The sequence below is a fragment of the Antedon bifida genome, chromosome 10, assembly GCF_963402885.1.
Source record: "Antedon bifida chromosome 10, ecAntBifi1.1, whole genome shotgun sequence".
Lineage (NCBI taxonomy): Eukaryota > Metazoa > Echinodermata > Crinoidea > Comatulida > Antedonidae > Antedon > Antedon bifida.
In genome coordinates this window covers 10,258,481-10,279,172 of record NC_136235.1, presented here as the reverse complement: position 1 = coordinate 10,279,172, position 20,692 = coordinate 10,258,481, and the positions used below count along the sequence as shown (strand labels likewise).

General features: G+C 34.8%; 1 long non-coding RNA gene across 1 annotated transcript; it reads right to left on the bottom strand.

Annotated features, from left to right (window-relative positions):
- Nucleotides 1-112: 112 nt before the first annotated feature.
- On the bottom strand, nt 113-6,632 carry LOC144853541 (uncharacterized). The gene is made up of 4 exons (XR_013614389.1): nt 6,513-6,632; nt 5,650-5,824; nt 5,163-5,330; nt 113-209 (listed from the first exon to the last, which is right to left on the bottom strand). It is a non-coding gene; the product is annotated as an uncharacterized LOC144853541 (long non-coding RNA).
- Between the last annotated feature and the right edge of the window lie 14,060 nt (nt 6,633-20,692).

Sequence of the window (20,692 nt, the reverse complement as noted above, 5' to 3'; positions counted from 1 at the left end):
TTAAAGCAGACAACCAACCTTTATGTGGACATTTTTCATCATAAGGAATTTTAAGTCCACGTCTCGGATCTCTATCCCACTCGTATGGAGAATCAGGAATAACATAACCAGGCCGTGATCCTCCTAGAATTCCACCATCTTCATATCTGATCATTGCTTTCTTAAATGCATCACAATCCATCTCCACGCAATCAGAAGGATTAACTTTACTGTTAAGATTAAATGAAAAGTGTAATGTATTGAACTTGATTAATATTACTTGCTACCAATTATTTAAACTTCCTTCACCTGTTACCATATATATTATGTTAACCCACTTCTATATAACCCTGGCTACTTAATGGTCACTAATGGCTAAAGTAGACCCTCTGCTTAGACCACTAAACATTCCACCTTGACAGATTAATTACCCATTACCGATATTGTTATTATAATATAATTATAGTAAATGTAGAATAAAGAATAAACACTTCAGTGCTAGCTTTCAACTATAACAGAACTTGTCTCTCTCTAACTTATTTGTATTGTAAATCGGTACATTACACTACAGTGGCGACGAGAATGGCCCTTATTGGCAAAATTGAAGAATTTATTGAAGGAAGGGAAGATTGGTCACAGTTTGTTGAGCGTTTAGACTTTAGACTATTGTCTGAGGAAGAAGAAGAACAACAGGAAACTGATTGGCGGTACGTTGTCAATAACCAGAGGCTCTACGCAATAACCAACACGATATTCTACCAACAACAGCAATCTAACTGGATTTCACACTGTATTCGGAGACAGAACTATGATCCCTGCGAAGTTCTTACATTTTATGACCAAAAAAGTAAATTGATAGGAAGACCGAGCCCAAGTATACTTCAGAGAACTATAAACGCTAGTCAACTAGACCGAGAAGACTATATAAGGAAGTGCTTCCAGCATCTTTTATAGAAGACAATAACTACTATGTCCAGTAGTCATTAAGTTGATTAAGTTTTGTCTTGATGTTTAATTTTAATTTTAAATGTAAATAGGTTGGGTAATCATCAGGAATAGTCCTGAACAGGGAGATGAGCGCCCCTGCCCACCGATGAGTTTCGGGATCCCTTTGACCCGGAGGGAGAGTACCCGTCAGGGTTACAGGTCCCTGGTTTTTAGTTGTTTTTAAAATTAATTAGTGTTCCATGACCTTCTCATCAAATTTAACGTCTCTCATAAAATTAAGAAAAGTTGTGCTATGTCAACATAATGTCAATGACGGCGAAATGTCCCCAATATTGGGGATAGCTATGAAAACAAATAAGTAAGTAAGTAACTTGTATTTCAAGGCAAAAGAAATTACTACAGAGGAGAAGAAACAAGCAACACTGTTAACAGTTATTGGCCCATCATCTTATAAGCTTTTACGAAATTTGGTTACACCAGAAAAACCCAAGGATAAAACATTCGATGAGCTGGTAACAGCTATGAATGGGCATCACAGTCCAGTGCCTAGTGAAATTGTACAGCGATACAAATTCAACTCACGCTTTCGACGTGATAATGAAACAGTGCCTGAATTTATGGCATCGCTTCGATCGATGGCAGAATTCTGTAACTTTGGAGCCAGCTCGCTCAATACAATGTTACGAGATCGTCTAGTTTTTGGCGTCCGTAATCACGGAATTTGGTCTTTTGGCAGAAAAAGCACTGACACTGGAAAAAGCTGTTGAAATTGCAACTAGCATCGAAACTGCAACAAGAAATGTAAAAGATCTGGCGCAGCCATCCTCTGCAGCTGCAGTTGAAAATGTAAACAAAATTGCTTACAAAAAGCAGTCAAAATTTACATCAAATACAAATAAGAAGTCGAAACCATGTTTTCGCTGTGGAAAGAATAACCATTTGCCAGACAATTGTTATTTTAAGCAAACAACTTGCCATTATTGTAACAAGGTAGGACACATTCAATCTGTTTGTCTTAGCAAAAAGAAGGGGAAGCCCCAAACAGTTAAAAATGTTTTGGCAGATGAGCCAAGCGATGAACCAAGCAACATAGCTACAGAAATGTATGAAGAATTATTTGGAATAAAGACCACGTCTAGTCCTCCACCTATGAAAGTTAAGATACTGAAATGGAAATTGACACAGGAGCCTCGGTACCAATAATGTCGCAGACGAAATTTAGGCAATTATGGCCTGAAAGAAAACTTGAACCATCGTCAGTTAAGCTACGTACGTACACTGGACAAATAATGGATGTTTTGGGTAAAATTAATGCTGAAGTTACATACCAGAGTACTACTACAATATTACCGTTAACGATTGTGCGAACAGGTGGACCTACCCTAATTGGTCGAGACTGGCTTCAGTTTATAAAGTTGGACTGGCAACAAATCAAGGTAATAAACCAATTAGATTTAAGTTCACTGCTTGGTAAATACCAAGAAATATTTAAAGATGAACTAGGTACCCTTAAGGGTACTGAAGCAAAAATGTATGTTGATAAAGAGACAATGCCAAAATTTTGCAAAGCCAGAAATGTTCCGTATGCTTTGCGACAGAAAGTAGATGACGAACTTGATCGCTTACAACAAGAAGGCATTATTGAACCAATACAGTTTTCAGACTGGGCTGCACCAATAGTTCCGGTACTTAAGGCAGATAAATCTACCATTAGGATCTGTGGTGACTACAAAATTACTGTAAATAAAGCGGTGACGGTACAGAAAGACCAATCGCATTTGCATCTAGAACACTTGCAGAAGTGGAAAAAAAGTATTCGCAAATTGAGAAAGAAGGTTTGGCATGCGTTTTCGGAGTAACTTGATTTCAGTCTTACATTTATGGTAGACATTTCACATTGGTAACAGACCATAAGCCATTGCTGGGTCTTATTAATGAGGACAGACTTGTGCCTAGCCAAGCATCAGCTAGAATCCAATGTTGGGCACTGAAATTAGGTACATACAAATATACATTAAGATTCAAACTGACAAAGTCCCATGCCAATGCGGATGCCTTAAGCAGATTACCATTGCCAGGAAAACCAGAATCAATTCCACAACCTGCCGAAACTGTTCTATTGATGGAGCCAATGAACCAATCTCCAGTTTCCACAGCAGATATTAAAGGTTGGACGGTTAAAGATCCAACACTTTCTCGAGTTCTTTACTACATTGAAAAGGGTTGGCCCAATACTAATCCAAAAATTGAAAACTTGCAACCATATTGGATCTGACAAAGAGAACTCTCTACACAAGATGGATGTATTTTGTGGGGAAATAGAATTGTTGTTCCACAGCCTGGTAGAAAACAGTTGCTACAAGCACTACATGACGGTCATACTGGAATTGTCAGAATGAAAAGTTTTGCTCGGGATTCGTTATGGTGGCCTAATATGGACAAAGACATATCAAAGCAGTGCGATACATGCCAATCCAATCAAACTTTACCACCTAAAGCACCATTGCACCCATGGAATTGGCCAAATAGACCATGGTCACGATTACATATCGACTATGCTGGACCATTTATTGGAAAAATGTTTTTAATACGATGCATACTCAAAATGGCTTGAGGTAATTCCGGTAAATTCCTCAAGACAAATACCGCAGTGGATAAGCTCAGGCTTATATTTGCATCGCATGGATTGCCAGATAAAATAGTATCCGACAATGGAACATGTTTCACCAGTGATGAATTTCATACATTCTTTAAGCGAAATGGAATAAGACATTCTTTAACAGCCCCATATCACCCATCATCGAATGGTCTTGCGGAACGTGCTGTACGCACATTTAAAGAAACAGCGAAACGTAGGAAAGATGGATATATCGAAACAAAAGTCGCAAGATTCTTATGTTGTAATTTGTATGTTCTTGTTATCAGTTTCTTGTTTTTAGGACCCAAGTGGAAATAAGTTTTTAACTTTTCTTGGCATTCCTTGTAATCAAGGCCTGTTTTTTCCGTGCAATTGTTTTTTAACCTTGATTACCAAATAAAGTTTTTAAAAAAAACAATTCAAGATTCCTATTTAAATATAGAAATACACATCATAACACAACTGGCAAAACACCAGCAGAATTACTGAATGGCCGAAAATTGAAAACGCATTTTGATCTTTTACACCCTTATCAAGCAGATCGTGTTATCACTCAACTTGAAAAACAGAAATTAGCCCATGATCGTCATGCAAAGAACGCACTTTTGTAGAAGGAGAGTAGGTGTATATAAAGAACTTTAGAGGACAAAATCTGAAATGGTTACCCGGAACAATAACATTAAAATCCGGTCGCATCTCATTCAAGATAAAACTAGAAGATGGACGAGTTTGTCGTCGTCATGCCGACCATATCAGGAAGCGTTATAGGCCTGTTCAAACTCAGGATAAACAGCTTACAAACAAAGATGATCCTCCACAATTACCTCCAATGCTCATTAATCCAAATCTGAACAGTGGAAACATCACAATCGACTGTCGAAGCACAGTCTATTACTGCTCAGCGAAGAGTATACCTTACTCGCGATAGAAAACCGCCGGAAAGATATGGACATTTTTAATAACTGAAATATGGAAACTTTTATGGACATTATTACTGGACAATTTAAAATGTTGATCTTATATTTTACTTTATACAGTGCATTATACCATATACATTTAAAGTGTTATTAAACCATAACTTAGTACAGTGCTGCTTTGATTCAATTATAAATAAATAGCTTAGAATTGTTTATAATAGAAGGGAGGGAATGTAATGTATTGAACTTGATTAATATTACTTGCTACCAATTATTTATACTTCCTTCACCTGTTATCATATATATTATGTTAACCCACTTCTATATAACCCTGGCTACTTAATGGTCACTAATGGCTAAAGTAGACCCCTCTGCTGAGACCACTAAACATTCCACCTTGACAGATTAATTACCCATTACCGATATTGTTATTATATATAGTAGATGTAGAATAAAGAATAAACACTTCAGTGCTAGCTTTCAACTATAACAGAACTTGTCTCTCTCTCACTTATTTGTATTGTAAATCGGTACATTACAAAAAGTATTGTAGGTAAGTGTACTAGGTTGATGAAAATAATGCAACTAGCAAGTAAGGATACACAATGATTTACATTTACGTAACTTGGATAAATGCAAGTGGTCCGTAGATATATAGGATAAATACTATTAGTACTTACCCTAAATTAGGTATATGTATGTAAACCCTGTTCTTGTCTCTGACTGTTACCTTCTTTGTACAGTACCTACAGCGGACATTGGGTGGATACCATCATCATTTGATGGATTGGTCATAGTAGCGTAATGATCTTTCTTACACGCAGTATCAAAATGAGCGAATGTGACATCTATTGATAAGAAAGAGCAAAATACCTTTATTTGTAAATGAATAAGTATGTTGAAATATATTCATTTGGTAAGTTTCACCAAAAATGTATTCCGATATTAAAGACATATTTTATGATAAAACAGTACTAAGGGACAACCTCAACATTACAGTGGTGATAACTTGGATACAATGGCAATTTTATGTTATCCAAATAAGCATTCAGCTTCATGTGTAAACAGTATGAGTATGCGTTTCCTGCAATAGAACTCAACTGGTTTGTCCAAGTAAGGACTAGGTTTGTCCAAGTAAGGACCAGATTATGTCATGCTTTTACATACCTTGCAATCTTGTGCTTCCAGCAATAGCTGGGTAATTATGTATACCATGATATGGAAAAAATGGAGCACCATTATCACCAGACATGAAATTTGCCCTCACGTATCCATCATTTCCATTGTCTGGACCACAAGGTGCACACTGTTTTGCACTTTGACCTGCATTCTCCGGTTGATTCTGAAATATTTACATGAAAATGTTAATGGGAAAATGTAATATTTTAATCAGAATTTATAAATTACGTGACTGATTACACAATGGAATGGCATTATCAGTACACGTTAAGAAAAAGAAGGTAGAAGAGTAAGAAAGTCCTTTGACAAATTTCCTTATGAAAGTCAAGTATGCATATATAATATCTATACATTGATTTTATTTGACAGAATGCAAAATATAGTTCCCCAAACTGACAAAATAATAACATTTGAAAAACAGAAATAAAATCTTTTAAAATGAATAATAAAAATGTTCATATTTATTGAAAATGTTTATATCTTTTTTTTGTGTCTTTTTTGGGTTTCCCACTTTTATTTCATCGTCATTAACATTGTTCCATTCATTATGATTTTTACATTTATACATTATCTAATCTAATTCATCATAATTGCTTAATTACAGTATTCGGTTTGTAACATGCTACAAATGTTTATATTCTTACTGAACCTACCTGTAACTCATCGCAATCAAAGAACAGGCTTGTACCAATTATAAACGATGACTACATTCTCACACATACTTATCAACAGCTTCATGACTAAGAGAAGATGGCCCAATGACAAATGGCATCACCCCGATGTTGTTGTATAAAATCTAAAATGTAAGTTACTATATATAAGGAAAAGAGAAGTATTTTGGTATTGCTTACCTGCTCCAACTGTGTGGTGAATTACATTATCCTGAATTGCATCCCGATAGCAGGACTGAAGCCATTATGAAATGTATATTCACGTACAAACGATGGACTTTCTACAGTAACTTCTCCAATATCCAAGAAAGCAACTGAATAATGTGGCTCATAAAAATCTGAAACAAATAAATAAGTGTCACTATCGAATGAATAAGTGCCAGACAAAAACCTCAGGGAAAAAAAAGTTACAATTACAGAACTAACACTTTCCAATGTAAGAATGTTCCTTTATAGAAGTATTTTAACACAACCTGTGTTATTATAATGTATTATTCTGGTCCTCAAGCTTTACTGGAAACTGAGGAAATTCGGATTAGGCCCTCCACGGACCCTCGACAGCCAGCAGTGCAGCGCCTACCAGATCAGCACACCGGGAGACAATCCCCTACTTTTTTCAAACAGTGTACCACGTTCTTTAATGTGCACTGTTAAATACACAGGACCAACGGCTTTACATCTCATCCGAAGAATAAGGCAATGAGAGTAAAGCATCCTGCCTAAGGAACCATGGTGGTCTATTTATAATTATTTTCTCTCAATCTAATAACAATCATTGCCATGATTCAATAAATTGTTTATTAATTAAAAATATAAAAATCATCACCATCAATGACCAGAAATAATGAGTGATAGAGCTGATAATGTTAGTTTTCCCAACGATTATATAATCTTAAGTTTCCAAAGAAGGAAAGAAGGCAAATAAAGAGAATGCTAGAAGTTTGGACTGGCAAACAGTTTAGTGTGCACATAAACAGTAGTTACTGGCACTGTATACTTCAACACAAAGAATAAATATTCTAAATATTTATTTCTTAGGCTTAATACTTACAATAGTTGATTAGATGCACTGCTAGCACTCTTCTTACTTAGATTCATTCGCATAGTCTGACATTTTAACTTAAGGTACCTTCTCAGGCAGTGCCATTTTCTCTATTTTAGAAAATTGTGCTCTACAAAGAAACACAAATATTTAATATAACTCACAATATTAAAAAAAAACTTACATACAGTACATAAACGTATACACGGTAGGTGTATGGTCAAATTATTTGACATATTGTTGCATGATGAAATCAATATGAAAAGAACGGTTGCGTTTTTCTTCACATTTCAATCAACATGCTGTGATCGTTCTGTACCGCAAACATATCACTATCACGAACGCTGAACATCTTGCGACATAGCGCACTTAACAAGACTTCCCCAATCAGAGCGATTATTGTCCAAAGTGTGCATAGACTTGTTTATTTTTGTTTTTTCATTTTCTATAATTTTGATGTGATTTTGGGTCGTGATCCCCTTAGTCTCTTAACTTTTCTCATTGTTTGTTTCCTCGCATAGAGCTCTTTGAAATTGAACTTATTATACCTATTCATGGTAACAGGGGGGTAACAGTAACGTTTGTTGCTCTTAGAGTGGATACGATAGTCTACAATTGAAGATGCTTTTAAAATTGGGGTAGGGGGAAGTATTAATAGAAGGTAGTGGGTTAAATAGAGGGAGACCTGCATTGAAAATTTGAAATGGACTGATATCCACAGATTTCTTCTTTTTTCAGTTTTATATGTTTAGAAATGAGTTGAATTTTATTTCATTGCCTATTCTTTTAATATCTAAACAATAATTAATATTTCTTCCTTACAGGCAATTCAACCCTAGAACATGATGAGTTAGTTAACCTTCAAGCAGAAATTGTTAATGCAGCACAAACCGGTACTTTGTACGAGAGTCTTGAAGTTGAGGTTATTAGCAATGACCGATCCTTCTCCCCCAGCCGAAGACCCAACAAGGGGTGTGAGAGCAACAAATACAACAGGAGGTCCAAGTACAGGCAATAAAACGTAAGTCACATTTAAGAAGTAATGAGTTGAAGTTGAGTTTTCTGTAGAGTTACTGTAGTAAAGAACTGGCTTGTATCGTCTTGTCCAAAGTCTTAAATTGTATTCTCATGTGTGGCTTGTAACGAACATAACCATAATGCCTATATCATTACAAAACAACATAACTAATTGGTTCACAGGTATTCTGAGAAGCAAGCTGAAGAAGAGGCATCTAGTGACCCAGGAGTAGAAATCATCTATCAATTCTCAAGCACAATGAGTATACGTTTACAACGGCTGATGCTATTTGAGATTCAACCTTGCATCTCTATATTGGATACCAGTGTAGATTTAACACAATTCTTTCTAAACTCCAATATAGGCTATCAAGCTGTGGTAATACACCATAGGTTTGATACAAATATTCTACGAAAAAAAAGGAATTATTCAATGATTTTTACAGGGTGAAATTGTGCAAAATCTGGGACATTCTTCACATCCATGGAAAATGCCCAGGAGTATCTGATGCAGAGCTCGTCAGCAACAACACTGTAGATATAATCCATGGCTGGGCCAACTTCACTGATCTTGCCATTAATCTGTCAGGAAGTGGTTACTTCTTTAAATTCAGCATTGTTTATTCCAACTCATCCACGCTAGAAGGTATCAACTCAACAGAGTTTTCTGTCATTGAGGGTGTTTTCCACATATCAATCGCAGATCAACACTAAAAGTTGTTGAGAAATTTGATGTTCAGTTTAATCTAATTGAAGATTTTACAATGGCACAAGTCTGTCCTCATTAATAAGACCCAGCAATGGCTTATGGTCTGTTACCAATGTGAAATGTCTACCATAAATGTAAGACTGAAATCGGGTTACTCCGAAAACGCATGCCAAACCTTCTTTCTCAATTTGCGAATACTTTTTTTCCGCTTCTGCAAGTGTTCTAGATGCAAATGCGATTGGTCTTTCTGTACCGTCACCGCTTTATTTACAGTAATTTTGTAGTCACCACAGATCCTAATGGTAGATTTATCTGCCTTAAGTACCGGAACTATTGGTGCAGCCCAGTCTGAAAACTGTATTGGTTCAATAATGCCTTCTCGTTGTAAGCGATCAAGTTCGTCATCTACTTTCTGTCGCAAAGCATACGGAACATTTCTGGCTTTGCAAAATTTTGGCATTGTCTCTTTATCAACATACATTTTTGCTTCAGTACCCTTAAGGGTACCTAGTTCATCTTTAAATATTTCTTGGTATTTACCAAGCAGTGAACTTAAATCTAATTGGTTTATTACCTTGATTTGTTGCCAGTCCAACTTTATAAACTGAAGCCAGTCTCGACCAATTAGGGTAGGTCCATCTGTTCGCACAATCGTTAACGGTAATATTGTAGTAGTACTCTGGTATGTAACTTCAGCATTAATTTTACCCAAAACATCCATTATTTGTCCAGTGTACGTACGTAGCTTAACTGACGATGGTTCAAGTTTTCTTTCAGGCCATAATTGCCTAAATTTCGTCTGCGACATTATTGATACCGAGGCTCCTGTGTCAATTTCCATTTCAGTATCTTAACTTTCATAGGTGGAGGACTAGACGTGGTCTTTATTCCAAATAATTCTTCATACATTTCTGTAGCTATGTTGCTTGGTTCATCGCTTGGCTCATCTGCCAAAACATTTTTAACTGTTTGGGGCTTCCCCTTCTTTTTGCTAAGACAAACAGATTGAATGTGTCCTACCTTGTTACAATAATGGCAAGTTGTTTGCTTAAAATAACAATTGTCTGGCAAATGGTTATTCTTTCCACAGCGAAAACATGGTTTCGACTTCTTATTTGTATTTGATGTAAATTTTGACTTCTTTTTGTAAGCAATTTTGTTTACATTTTCAACTGCAGCTGCAGAGGATGGCTGCGCCAGATCTTTTACATTTCTTGTTGCAGTTTCGATGCTAGTTGCAATTTCAACAGCTTTTTCCAGTGTCAGTGCTTTTTCTGCCAAAAGACCAAATTCCGTGATTACGGACGCCAAAAACTAGACGATCTCGTAACATTGTATTGAGCGAGCTGGCTCCAAAGTTACAGAATTCTGCCATCGATCGAAGCGATGCCATAAATTCAGGCACTGTTTCATTATCACGTCGAAAGCGTGAGTTGAATTTGTATCGCTGTACAATTTCACTAGGCACTGGACTGTGATGCCCATTCATAGCTGTTACCAGCTCATCGAATGTTTTATCCTTGGGTTTTTCTGGTGTAACCAAATTTCGTAAAAGCTTATAAGATGATGGGCCAATAACTGTTAACAGTGTTGCTTGTTTCTTCTCCTCTGTAGTAATTTCTTTTGCCTTGAAATACAAGTTACTTACTTACTTATTTGTTTTCATAGCTATCCCCAATATTGGGGACATTTCGCCGTCATTGACATTATGTTGACATAGCACAACTTTTCTTAATTTTATGAGAGACGTTAAATTTGATGAGAAGGTCATGGAACACTAATTAATTTTAAAAACAACTAAAAACCAGGGACCTGTAACCCTGACGGGTACTCTCCCTCCGGGTCAAAGGGATCCCGAAACTCATCGGTGGGCAGGGGCGCTCATCTCCCTGTTCAGGGCTATTCCTGATGATTACCCAACCTATTTACATTTAAAATTAAAATTAAACATCAAGACAAAACTTAATCAACTTAATGACTACTGGACATAGTAGTTATTGTCTTCTATAAAAGATGCTGGAAGCACTTCCTTATATAGTCTTCTCGGTCTAGTTGACTAGCGTTTATAGTTCTCTGAAGTATACTTGGGCTCGGTCTTCCTATCAATTTACTTTTTTGGTCATAAAATGTAAGAACTTCGCAGGGATCATAGTTCTGTCTCCGAATACAGTGTGAAATCCAGTTAGATTGCTGTTGTTGGTAGAATATCGTGTTGGTTATTGCGTAGAGCCTCTGGTTATTGACAACGTACCGCCAATCAGTTTCCTGTTGTTCTTCTTCTTCCTCAGACAATAGTCTAAAGTCTAAACGCTCAACAAACTGTGACCAATCTTCCCTTCCTTCAATAAATTCTTCAATTTTGCCAATAAGGGCCATTCTCGTCGCCACTGTAGTGTAATGTACCGATTTACAATACAAATAAGTTCTGTTATAGTTGAAAGCTAGCACTGAAGTGTTTATTCTTTATTCTACATTTACTATAATTATATTATAATAACAATATCGGTAATGGGTAATTAATCTGTCAAGGTGGAATGTTTAGTGGTCTAAGCAGAGGGTCTACTTTAGCCATTAGTGACCATTAAGTAGCCAGGGTTATATAGAAGTGGGTTAACATAATATATATGGTAACAGGTGAAGGAAGTTTAAATAATTGGTAGCAAGTAATATTAATCAAGTTCAATACATTACACTTTTCATTTAATCTTAACAGTAAAGTTAATCCTTCTGATTGCGTGGAGATGGATTGTGATGCATTTAAGAAAGCAATGATCAGATATGAAGATGGTGGAATTCTAGGAGGATCACGGCCTGGTTATGTTATTCCTGATTCTCCATACGAGTGGGATAGAGATCCGAGACGTGGACTTAAAATTCCTTATGATGAAAAATGTCCACATAAAGGTTGGTTGTCTGCTTTAATGTTGAATTTTAGCTTTTGTAAACTGTGATTCTTCCCTAAATCTTTCCTCCTATTAAAGTTGCACTCTTGAAACAAGACCAGTCCATTCACCGAGACTGGGCATGCAATTTTATTGTGGCATCCCTTTTTTGAGGAGTAGGAGAATCACTGTGTTGTAGCTGTGATCTTTTATATAATCTGCTCTTTTCATTAAGGTATCATTGGTACAGAAGACTGCATATGGCATGAATCTTGGCAGGCTTTTGAATGCTATGACTATGATTACGCTATGTTGATTATTGAAAGTCTTGATCCTGACACAGAATTACGACGTCTTCACCAATCGTCATTGGGTCTAACGGTTATGTTGATTTGATCAATGGACCACAAGATCACGGCTGGTGTCATGGGTACACATGTCAAGAGCGCATCAGCACATTTATGTCTATCGTTGCAATTGGAGAGACTTATGAGATGTATATGAGAGTTCAACGAATCCTCAAACGTTATGACTTCATGTTGAGATCGCCATGAGATCATTCTATGATATCAATTGCTGATATCACTCTGGTATCTATTTGTGATTTCAATATGATATCATAAGTGATCTCTCAAATATCTCAGAGGCTGACATCAATGTTGAGATCGCCATGAGATCATTCTATGATATCAATTGCTGATATCACTCTGGTATCTATATGTGATTTCAATAAGATATCATAAGTGATCTCTCAAATATCTCAGAGGCTGACATCAATGTTGAGATCGCCATGAGATCATTCTATGATATCAATTGCTGATATCACTCTGGTATCTATATGTGATTTCAATAAGATATCATAAGTGATCTCTCAAATATCTCAGAGGCTGACATCAATGTTGAGATCAACGTGAGATCACTATGAGATCAAATTCTTACCTGGGTAGGCTACCGATAAAATTCAAACAACGTTTTTCGCAAGTCAATAAAATACGCTAAACAGGTATACTACTACTAGGTAGGCCTAGAAAGGACAAGACAAGGGGCCATTTTCACGATGTTGTTTGCAGTTTTCCTTTATAAAATATGACAGAGGTCAGTAAGTTCAGCCGCCGACGACGACCGATCGTCGCTCGGTTGCCTACAGTTGCAACTCGTGGTCGACTCGGCTCTCTGGTGGCCAATCATGCATATCATCGGGTACGTCGCGTCGTTCGATCTTCTCAATTCGTCACACCACGTGCGAGCTTTGGGTGGTCAAATTACATCGTTTATGTTAAGCGATATTATTCCGCGACATGTGTTGTAGTATAGTGGAGATGGAGTAACAATACTTTGGCAAATAATGCGGAAGAGGAAAACCATGATCCAAAACAGAAGTGGGATGTGTTGATATGTACACTAACATTATATAATAATTATTATTTAACGATGAATACAATCGGATTTTGAATATGAAGTTGATCACTTCCGTAGAAAAAAATTAAAAAACAAAATTAGTGGTTATAGTAAATACAGTATATCGAATTTCTTTCAATTTTTTCCCGGTTAAGCGAACAGATTGAATTGCTTTCATTTATCTCAGCGGTATTTCTGCTTGGTGATTAAGAAATCATAAAACATGTCTTTAAAAAATAACCACCCTCAACTGTAAATAACAAATTAAATAAGTCTACTAAACATTGTTGATTTCCCATGGACCCAACAATACCCCAACTATTTCATTCATAATTGTTTATTTGTAACAGTTTATTTGAAATCCTTGTCCTTTCTTTTCAATTGTGTGATAATTAAATTAGATTGTACATGCTGATGCTGTATATTATGTAAAAAGATGAGTCATGTTTATCAGATTCTTGAAAAAGATCAAAAATGTGTTCTAGTTATATCTTTATTTGGAGTTAGACACGTACTACATTCATTAAAATGATAAACAAATATCCAGCAGCCGTGTGTACAGAGGGGCACAACAAAACTATTAGCTACTAATATTGTACACAATTTATTACATACAATAGTAAAACGTCTATACGTCAATACGTAGTTACGAGGCGGTATCCTCGCAACTAGGCTCATAGTTGTTTACCACTCCAACATATGATATGAATAAAGCCTATCTTATTAAGTATCTCGCGCCCGCGCATATACAACAAAAAGTTACAAAGGTTCACATATTTATATTAACGATTTTTTTTTAATTTACGAATTAAATCAATAAAAATATAATTAAATACCGCTTGGCCTATCAGCGTTTACCAGGGAGATGTAAAATAAGTATTTAACATTTATCTGGTTTTACTACGTTCGCGTACAATTTATCATTTGGATTTTTTAAGTTACAGTATATTTAATATACTGCGGGCCCAATTTAAAAGTTATTTATATATTTCCAAGTACATTATTATTAATTAAAGCACTTTCAAATTAATAACAGCACATTTTGTATGATTCACTTATTAATGGAACGTACCAAAGTAGGTTATGTTAAATTGTATTCATCAGTGACAACTCTAGGAAATTTACAGCAATTAGTTCTGATGCCTAAAATAGTAAAATGCTTTAAAACGTCGGAGCTTCTTTTTTCGTATTTTTGGCTGTTGAATGTTTTGTTGGCACCCCCTAACTTTGCAACGATGATATCCATAATGCATCGTATTTCCATTTCACCGTTGTTGATTTACTACTAGCTAGAGTAGGTTATTAAAATAATACAATATAACCAAATCTAATATATAGGGGAAAGCTAGCTAGCTTATTTTCACAATGAGTGTACCACAGACTCTTTTCCTTGGCGTATTTTTCCCAGGCCTAGTTACTCTTAGTTTACTAGAGCTGCTGCAGTAGCTAGTTACTGCATGTTCGATCTATACAATTACAATATGCCTATAGCCTAGCTAGCTAGAAGTCATCGAATTTACTATCTACTTTGGCCCACTGTAACTAGGCCTACATCCCATTTTTTTTTTTATGGCGAGTTAAAACCCGTAGCAAAAAAATCCTGTTGGACAACAACACATGATTGAAAATGAATGAAATCTGATCCATCCATGTGATGCATGTATGCATGCAGCACACACAACACAGGCACGTTTTGGGCGAATTTATTTGGATCATTCCATATATATAATAGGGAGCCACATGTATTCTACATTTTTGTTACATCGTAATTTATGGATTTTACTTACTCGTTTTAAATTTAATATACTGCGGGCTCAATTTAAAATTTATTTATTTATTTCCAAGTACATTATAATTAATTAAAGCACTTTCAAATTAATAACAGCACATTTTGTATGATTCACTTATTAATGGAACGTACCAAAGGTAAAGAAATAGCAGAGGGGATAAACAAGACGGAACAGCCTGGGTGGGTTTTTATGCTTGATAGAAAAATAACGTCTTGTAAAATACAGCACCAATTTTTTTCATTAGCGAAAAATATGAACTAAATCATCATAGGGAATTTAATGTACATATACCGACTGAAAAAAAAACAAACAAATTGTACACGAATTACTGCAGTCAAGATGCTCCTGCCATCGTAACGTATGCTATCGTCGTCTTGTAAAAAGAGGGACAGTCCCTTTTCGCTTGGTAATATGATGCAGTTTGTATACGTACACGCGTCGTATCGTATACGGATCGTATACGGATTGTATACGAATCGTATAATTAGGAAATTGTTTATAAATGATCGTATACGGTTCGTATATGTTTATTATGCGGGCAGGAACTTCCGAATTGGCGTATACGTTTCGTATACGAAATGGACTTCCTATACGAAACATATACGAAACGTATGTAAATCGTATACGTTCGTATACGGCTTTTTTGCAAAGGGAAATACATCTGTAAGAGATGATAGAATAATTGCATTTTTGTTTTTCTCATTTTGCAGGCAAGAAAGAGGTAGCGAAATTGTTGACATCAAATCCTGGATTCTCAATTCAAAATTGGATAATTATAAGGATGAAAGTTAAGAATGAAAAAATGATGCTGATGAGTTTTTGATTTTAAAAGGTTTGAAAATAGATATAACATAACGTATGTTAACGTTCTGATTGATATACTTGTTTTTAATAGTGTTACCATATCAATTTGTCAGGCTGTTGCACCTAAGGGCGCGTTTATACAACACGCTATTACACGCATATTCAACACGCCTACGAGAAGTGTGTTCTATAACATCGAAGAGATTCCGTGTAATGAGATTTTAATTGCAAAAAAGGCTACTTGGCTGAATCCTAACATTTTGTGGATTCCCGGTTGCTGTTATTATTATAAATAATAGTGTAATTTGATATTTGGGCTACAATAGTCTATAGATTATAGCATGGATTAATTAGTTTAAACTAATTGATACATGGTTATATACTACAAGTTGATCAATTTGGAAATGTTTGCAATATTAAAAGTGTAATTTGATATTTGGGCTACAATAGTCTATAGCATGTATTAATTAGTTTAAACTAATTGATTCCGTAAATCTTCTAATTGTAACCCTGGGTTATTATTTTTTGATTGTTTTTTAGGGTGGGTTACTATTAGAAGTGGGGGGGGGGGGGGGAAGGGGGATTCCTATTGGAGTAGTGGGTTATTATTACTAATCTTAAATTAGGCACCTGTAAATAGTAAGGCACCTGAAAATAGTAACCCACCCCAACTTTTCCGGTCAGCAAATCATAGAAAAATAATAAAACAGTACGAATAAATAAATTTCTTTGAACTTTATTTTATAAACTCAAAAACACTCAGTCCTCCCGAGATCAACATGCATTATCTCCTTATTTTCAAAATATTGCTGCATAATAAACGACCAGTCTTAATGTCATTTTTTCAATAGTTTTTGTGACTCTAATAATAACCTCCCCCATGGGTTACTACGTAGTAGTAGTGGGTTATTATTATAGATTGACTTATAAGTTGGGTTACTACTAGAAGGGGGGTTACTATTAGAGTGTGGGTTACTATTAGAATTGACGGTACATGGTATAATACAAGCTGATCAATTTGGAAATGTTTACAATATTAAAGTGTAATTTATTAAGTTATTCAGTGATTAAATATTTCAAAGTATTTCAGCTAGAATGTCAATGTTTCTAATTTATTTTTCTTTACATTATGATCATTTATTTATACATAAAAATCATCACATATAAGACAAGAACAATTGTCCTGTAATTGATCCTGCTGGAGATAGATTTCATACATGTAAAAACGTCAAATGTTTTTTAAAAAATTACCGGTATGAATATGAAAATATGAAGCACAATTAGTGTAGTATGTTCCCTAATAAAATTCTTAAATTTAATACTGTAACAGACTGAAATTAGGAACTATCCAGTGTATGTTAGATTCAATTAATAGTATTCCTAACACAGTACATTACTGTAGCAGCTTTGAGCGAGTAGCCAGATTTCTAATTCTTACATGATTGTACAGTAGAACAAATCATCAATAAAATAATCCAATACTTTTACTGGATTTGAACATCAGATGAATCTCTGATGAATCTAAAGATGTTAAAAACCACATGGACAATTGTTATTTAAATATTTTCAACGTCATGACAATACAAATTACATATTTAGAATATGACATCAACTAAGAACAATATAGCCATAGAAAATGAGAAAAACTGCAACCAGCTGCCCAAGAACATTTACTCCATCAACACATCAGACACTAGGCCTATATGAAAAGGAAAAAGACATTATTAATGTCAACACAACGAGTACCAGACAACATAACTCTTTTGGGATCATTTCAGCCACCAGTTATTGCGGCCGTCAGTTATGCCAGTACATTTTTTTTTTAAATTTATTTTACATTATAAAATATGGGCCGGTTGTTGGTCGCAAATATTCAATTTCTCGATTCCAAGTGGATAGCTGTTATGTGACATCAAAATAGGACAAATTTAGGACAAATACATCTGTAAGAGATGATAGAATAATTGCATTTTTGTTTTTCTCATTTTGCAGGCAAGAAAGAGGTAGCGAAATTGTTGACATCAAATCCTGGATTCTCAATTCAAAATTGGATAATTATAAGGATGAAAGTTAAGAATGAAAAAATGATGCTGATGAGTTTTTGATTTTAAAAGGTTTGAAAATAGATATAACATAACGTATGTTAACGTTCTGATTGATATACTTGTTTTTAATAGTGTTACCATATCAATTTGTCAGGCTGTTGCACCTACGCTATTACACGCATATTCAACACGCCTACGAGAAGTGTGTTCTATAACATCGAAGAGATTCCGTGTAATGAGATTTTAATTGCAAAAAAGGCTACTTGGCTGAATCCTACCATTTTGTGGATTCCCGGTTGCTGTTATTATTATAAATAATAGTGTAATTCGATATTTGGGCTACAATAGTCTATAGATTATAGCATGGATTAATTAGTTTAAACTAATTGATACATGGTTATATACTACAAGTTGATCAATTTGGAAATGTTTGCAATATTAAAAGTGTAATTTGATATTTGGGCTACAATAGTCTATAGCATGTATTAATTAGTTTAAACTAATTGATTCCGTAAATCTTCTAATTGTAACCCTGGGTTATTATTTTTTGATTGTTTTTTAGGGTGGGTTACTATTAGAAGTGGGGGGGGGGGGGGGAAGGGGGATTACTATTGGAGTAGTGGGTTATTATTACTAATCTTAAATTAGGCACCTGTAAATAGTAAGGCACCTGAAAATAGTAACCCACCCCAACTTTTCCGGTCAGCAAATCATAGAAAAATAATAAAACAGTAGGCCTACGAATAAATAAATTTGTTTGAACTTTATTTTATAAACTCAAAAACACTCAGTCCTCCCGAGATCAACATGCATTATCTCCTTATTTTCAAAATATTGCTGCATAATAAACGACCAGTCTTAATGTCATTTTTTCAATAGTTTTTGTGACTCTAATAATAACCTCCCCCATGGGTTACTAGTAGTAGTAGTGGGTTATTACTATAGATTGACTTATAAGTTGGGTTACTACTAGAAGGGGGGTTACTATTAGAGTGTGGGTTACTATTAGAATTGACGGTACATGGTATAATACAAGCTGATCAATTTGGAAATGTTTACAATATTAAAGTGTAATTTATTAAGTTATTCAGTGATTAAATATTTCAAAGTATTTCAGCTAGAATGTCAATGTTTCTAATTTATTTTTCTTTACATTATGATCATTTATTTATACATAAAAATCATCACATATAAGACAAGAACAATTGTCCTGTAATTGATCCTGCTGGAGATAGATTTCATACATGTTAAAAACGTCAAATGTTTTTTAAAAAATTACCGGTATGAATATGAAAATATGAAGCACAATTAGTGTAGTATGTTCCCTAATAAAATTCTTAAATTTAATACTGTAACAGACTGAAATTAGGAACTATCCAGTGTATGTTAGATTCAATTAATAGTATTCCTAACACAGTACATTACTGTAGCAGCTTTGAGCGAGTAGCCAGATTTCTAATTCTTACATGATTGTACAGTAGAACAAATCATCAATAAAATAATCCAATACTTTTACTGGATTTGAACATCAGATGAATCTCTGATGAATCTAAAGATGTTAAAAACCACATGGACAATTGTTATTTAAATATTTTCAACGTCATGACAATACAAATTACATATTTAGAATATGACATCAACTAAGAACAATATAAAAATAGAAAATGAGAAAAACTGCAACCAGCTGCCCAAGAACATTTACTCCATCAACACATCAGACACTAGGCCTATATGAAAAGGAAAAAGACATTATTAATGTTAACACAACGAGTACCAGACAACATAACTCTTTTGGGATCATTTCAGCCACCAGTTATTGCGGCCGTCAGTTATGCCAGTACATTTTTTTTTTTTATTTATTTTACATGTGCCAATAAGTATGTGTGATTTTTATAAATAAAGTTGTTTTGTTTCCGTTTTGGTTTTATTCTGCAAATTGTGGTTTTTTAAATGTTGGAAATTAGTTTATTTATTATTAGTTACCATTACCAATATTAATAATTAATATTCATTTTATCGATAACAGGATTATGGTTTCTGTATCAAGTTATAAACTCCAAGTGCATAAGAAATGAAGAAGTACAATTAAAAAAACAAGAAATATTGTGTTTATGAGATGAGCCTTGTTGTTTGGGGTATCATGTATAATAATGATATGCAGAAATAAGAAAAGAAATATACGATTAATTATTATAATTAATCATTAAAACTAGATGTTAGATTAGTAAAATTTGTTTTGTATTAAGACACATTGATTAGTATTTATCGGCTGTTTAATAATTAATTAATATTTACTATATTCATAAAAACATTGCGCGGCTGATACTTGACTAGATACTAAACTAGTTTAATGGCCATTTAGTTCTGTGTTTATTTATGGCTATTTGGAGGCCTCCTTTTGTTTGGTGCGCATACAAAAGTGGGCCCGATCATCCGTTTAACACCCATACGCGAATCCTGGGCGAATATCTACTAGGCCTATTCTAGGCCTACCTAGCTAGGCTTAGGCTAGGGCCTAGCCTAAGAAAGATAAGCTAAATAGGCCTAGCTAGGCCCCTAGGCTAGTTATTTAATTTTGGCCCTAATTAATAGCGATATACAGTACTATATGCGGCGACTATAATAGGCTAGGCCTAACCTTTTAGCTTAGCTGACTAGGCCTATGCAACTAGT